The sequence below is a fragment of the Rattus rattus genome, chromosome 12 (genome assembly GCF_011064425.1).
Source record: "Rattus rattus isolate New Zealand chromosome 12, Rrattus_CSIRO_v1, whole genome shotgun sequence".
Classification (NCBI taxonomy): Eukaryota; Metazoa; Chordata; class Mammalia; order Rodentia; family Muridae; genus Rattus; species Rattus rattus.
Window position 1 is genome coordinate 79,639,798 of NC_046165.1, and position 5,559 is coordinate 79,645,356.

General features: G+C 38.7%; 1 non-coding gene across 1 annotated transcript; it reads left to right on the top strand.

The window, feature by feature from the left end:
* The first annotated feature begins 5,106 nt into the window (after positions 1 to 5,106).
* LOC116914170 lies at positions 5,107 to 5,213 on the top strand. The gene has a single exon (XR_004389715.1). It is a non-coding gene; the product is annotated as a U6 spliceosomal RNA (small nuclear RNA).
* Positions 5,214 to 5,559: the final 346 nt, after the last annotated feature.

Here is a 5,559-nt window from a genome sequence, read left to right on the forward strand (position 1 = left end):
GAAGACCACCACTTCTGCTCACATACCTGGCCCAAGAGGAACCTGCCTAGTGCCCTCTGGGCACAGAAAGCTAGGAGCAGTCAGAGGCAGGACCCTTCTGGGTTTCTGCCTGCACCAAGAACTGAAAGCCAGTTGCCAGGAGCTCTGACACACCTGAGAGCAGAAGTAAGACAGATTCTTCTGCTCCAAATTATCCACCTAGAGGACTCAAGACACACAAACCTAGAAGCAGTCTGGGACAGGATCCTTCCTCTTTCTGCCTGCACCTGGAGCTGACCTGGTTCCACAGCTATCAGGACCCAGATCTGGCTGTAAGAAAACAGGTCTATAAGAGTGCTGTCCTAAGGCTTACAGGAGGGTCATGCAACTGTCACAGACAGAAAGACAAGTTAACACAGAGACAACCTAATAGCAAAAGGCAAGCACAGGAACATAAGCAACAGAAGCCAAGAATACTTGGCATCATCACAGCCTTGTTCTCCCACAAAAGCAAATACTGGATATTCAAACACACCTGAAAACCAAGATTTGGATTTAAAATCGCATCTCATGATGACAATAGAGGACTTTAAGAAGGACATAAATAATTCCCTTAAAGAAACGCAGGATAACACAGGTAAACAAGTAGAAGCCCTTACAAAGGAAGCACAAAAATCCCTTAAAGAATTACAGGAAAACACAGCCAAACAGGTGAAGGAATTGAATAAAAGCATCAAGGATTTAAACAGGGAAATAGAAACAATAGGAAAATCACAAAGGGAGACAACCCTGGAGATAGAAAACCTAGGAAAGAGATCAGGAGTCATAGATGCAAGCATCACAAACAGAATACAAGAGAAAGAAGAGGAAATCTCAGGGGCAAAAGATGCCATAGAAAAAATTGACACAACCATCAAGGATAATGTAAAACGCAATAAGCTCCTAGCCCCAAATATTCAGGAAATCCAGGACACAATGAGAAGATCAAACCTAAGGATAATAGGTATAGAACAGAGTGAAGACTCCCAACTCAAAGGACCAGTAAATATCTTCAACAAAATCATAGAAGAAAACTTCCCTAACCTAAAGAAAGAGATACCCATAATCATACAAGAAGCCTACAGGACTCCAAATAGATTGGACCAGAAAAAAATTCCTCCTGTCACATAATAGTCAAAACACAAAGCACACAAAACAAAAAAGAATATTAAAAGCAGTCAGGGAAAAATGTCAAGTAGCATATATAGGCAGACCTATAAAAATTACACCAGACTTCAGCTGCATATGTAGCAGAGGACGGTCTTGTTGGGCACCAATGAAAAGAGAAGCCCTTGGTCCTGCTAGAGATGGAACCCCCCCCCCAGTGTAGAGGAATGTCAGGGCTGGAAGGGAGGTGGTTAAGGAGGGTGAACACCCTCATAGAAGCAAGGGGAGAGGGATGAGATTGGGGGTGTATGAACAGGAAACCGGGAAAGGGAATAACACTTGAAATGTAAATGAAAAAAATATCCAGTAAAAAAATCAAAAATCAAAAACCCTGGGACATCTAAAACAATCCTGAATAATAAAAGAACTACTTGAGATGCCACCATCCTCAATTTCACATAGTACTACAGAGAGCTACAATAAGAAAAACAGAATGGTATTGGGACAAAAACAGACACATTGATCAATGGAATTAAATTGAAGACCTAGACATAAGGTCACACATTTATGGACCCTTGATTTATTTTTATTTTATTTATTTTTTGATAAAGAAGTCCAAAACACAGAGTGGGAAAAATAGAACATCTTCGATAATGGTTGTAGTCAAACTGAATATCTACATGTAGAAGAATCAAAATAGATCACTCTACACAAAACTCAACTCTAAATGGATTACAGATATTAACATAAAACCAGATCAAATACACAGAATCTGATAGAAAAGAAAATGGGATATAGCCTTGAATTTATTGACATCAGAGACGACTTTCTGAACAGAACAGGCATTAAAATCAACAATTAATGAATGGAACCTCATAAAACTGAAATGCTTCTGCATGGCAAAGGATATTGTCATTTGAACAGTGTGGTAGCCTACAGAATGGGGAAAATTTTTCACCAACTACACATCCAATAGAAAGCCAATATTCAAAGTATATAAAGAATTCAAGAGTTTAGTTAACAAAAACAAAAACAAAAACAAATAATTGCTCTCAAGAGAGAATTTCATTGAAGGCAGCTAAATGGCTAAGAAATACAATATCTTTATCCATTGAGAATTGCTAATCAAAACTACTTTGAGATTACACATGTCAGAATGGCAAAGATCAATAGCACAAGAGATAGTTCATGCTAGTAAGGATGTAGAGCAAGGGGAACACTTCTACATTGCTGGTGAGAGTGCAAACTTGTAGAGTTGCTATGGAAATCAGTAAGGCAGTTCCTCAGGAAGATAGGACTTGTTCTACCTTAAGTTCCAGCTACACCATCTACCCAAAGGTTGCTTCACCCTACCGCAAGACACTTGCTCAACCGTGTTCATGACTGCTCTGTTCATAATAGATAGACATTGCAAACATCCTAATGTTCCTTAGCAGAAGAATGGATAAAGAATGGAGAATTACATAAAAACAAAATGACATCATGGAACAAATGTATTTCAGACAAATAGATGAAACTACAAAAAATATCATCCTATGTGAGGTATCCCAGACCCAGAAAGACAAATATGGTATGCATTCACTTTTAAGTGGATATTAGCTGTAAAGTCAATGATAACCAAGCTGCAATCCACAGAACCATAGAGAATAGAGGACTAGAGAGAACAGGTAGACCTTGTTAGGATAGGAAAATAGAATAGATGGTTAAGGATGGATTGGGAAGGCTTTAATCTTAGGATCAAGTTGAGCAGTAGTGTGAAGTGGAAGCTATGGGAGAGAATATGGAGAGACAGCTAAAATTAAGAGAAATTTGAGGAGTAGTATTCTTCTTATAGTAGAGAAGAAACTTTTGAGTTATCTAGTTGAGTTGTTGGGGGAAAGGGCCCCATGAGCATGCCCAAACAACCCAGAATATTTCCAAGACAACAAGTCGCTCTCCACAAACTAACAGCATGTCCCCGTTATTGAAAACAATACCTATACAACTCATTAAAGATGGAGATGTTAAGTTGATGCCTAAAAAAAGGCTTGGGAACCTCCTCTACATGATTTCAAGAGGAACTTAAACACCAAGCTAGCCACAAACCCTCTATCTATAATGGTGCCCTTCTTACAAATTACACTAGGGAAGAGGTGGCACAAAACTTGTAGGAATAACTCACCAGTAATTGATTTGACTTAAGACCCACTTAGGATATGGATACACACTGCTGTAGGGTGATATATTTTGATATACTACTTGTGTGTTCAGGAACCTGAGACTAGATAACACAGAATAGAATAAAGCTAAACACTACTGGCCTTACGAAAGAAAAAATATAATATGATAAATGACCTCTAATGATATGCTGCTATAATCAAAGAACAGTCCTTCATTCAGCCATTATCAAAGAAGTTTCCTCCTGCAGCAGATTGAAACAAATGTAGATACCCATAGCCAGAAATTACACTGGGAATGAGAAACCTTGGAACACATAGCACTAAATTGGAAGTCTTGATCAAACGCCTCCCCTCAGAGCTCAGGGAACCCCACAGAAGAGGAAGCAGAAAGAGTGTAAAAGCCAAAGGTGCTGGTGGATATGTAGAAAACAAGTCCTCCCCGTCAACAGGAGCAAAGCTCCTACAAATACAGACTGAAGCAGTATGTACAGGACCTGGCTGGGTCTGTACCAGGTTCACGGTGTCTATTATGGTGTCCAGTCTAGTATGAAACTCGAGTATAGAAAACAGTGGGTCATTGATTCTTGTGCCCTTCCCTTGGGGTCTTTTTTTTATGTTGGGTCTTGTCTAACTTTGATGTGATAGTTTGTTATAGTTTTTTAAAAAATTAATGCATGAGTGAATAGATGAATTGAAAACATAGCTATTAGAGCAAAAATTAACACCTGGACTGTCATGTATACTTGCTGAGAGAGGGAAAAGTCAGTTGTTTTTTTTTTTTATTAGAGTGACACTGGGTATATCAACTATTCTAGAAACTATAGAGCAGACCTCATGTTCAAGAGTAGTTAGTTGCCCAAAATATAATAGGTTCCATGTTTTGTTTTATGTACTTGGTTAGAGTTTGGTGGTTTTGTACTTATTTTTTGGTTGGTTTGTTTGTTGTACTTTGGGTGGTATGGTTTTATTTTGCTTTCTTGGGTTTGGGAAGTTTGCTGTTGTATTAGGTTTTTATTCATTGAGAAAAAAACTTAAAGGTGGGTGAGTAAGGAAGGACATGGGGAAGGGAAAAATAGAATCAAAATACATTTAAATTTTTTAAATAATAAAAAATTGTAATAAGAAAGAAAGTGCTGCCCACTGAAGCAGAATATTCTAGCATTTTGGAACTGCAGCTAGCACGAGATGACCACACGAAGAGCAGCAGCCATGGAGTGGAACCAGCTGCAGCCTGGCTGACTAGGATGGAGAGGAGGATTGTGAGTAGATCCGAGACACTAACACTGTGCTGTTTGTACTGCTGATAGTTGGTTTGGGTTTGATGTGATTGTGACTATGCCCTGGTTCTTCCCTTTTGAAGTTAAAAACAAGTTTAACTTTATTTTGATTTTTGTTATAGGTCCCCTCATTTCAAACTTTTAGAAAAGACTTTTTTTTTTTAAAGGAACTGGATATTTTAAAGAGACTGAACTTTTAATGTGTGGAATTTATAAAGATAGTGTTAATGAAGATGAATAAGAAAGGAAAGGTCCTGGCTTAGTGGTGATATGGTTGTGTGTCAAGGTGATAAGTGGTCAGTTGTGTGTGTTTGTGTGTCAAGTCAACAAGTGGTTTGTTATGCTGGAGAGTTTATGTCAATTTGACCCAAGTTAAAGTCATCTGAGTGGCTGGGACCTTATTTAAGAAAATGCTTCCATAAAAATGGGCTGTAGAGAAGCCTATAGAATATTTTCTTAACTAGTGATTAATGGGGGCGGGTCCAGCCCACTGGGGGTGGTGCCTTCCCTGGGCTGGTGGTCCGGTTCTATAAGGAAATAGGCTGGTGCCCACTTCGACAGCACATATACTAAAATTGGAACGATACAGAGAAGATTAGCATGGCCCCTGCGCAAGGATGACACCCAAATTCGTGAAGCTTCCATATTTTTAAGAATCAACAAATGGGATCTCATAAAACTGCAAAGCTTCTCTAAGGCAAAGGACACTATTGTTAGGACAAAACAGCAATGAACAAATTGGAAAAAGATCTTTACCAATCCTACAACTGATAGAGGGCTTATATCCAAAATATACAAAGAACTCAAGAAGTTAGAATGCAGAGAGACAAATAACCCTATTAAAAATGGGGTTCAGAGCTAAACAAAACATTATCAGCTGAGGAATATCGAATGGCCAAAAGCACATAAAGAAATGTTCAACATCCTTAGTCATCAGGGAAATGCAAATCAAAACAACCCTGAGATTCCACCTCATACCAGTCAGAATGGCTAAGATC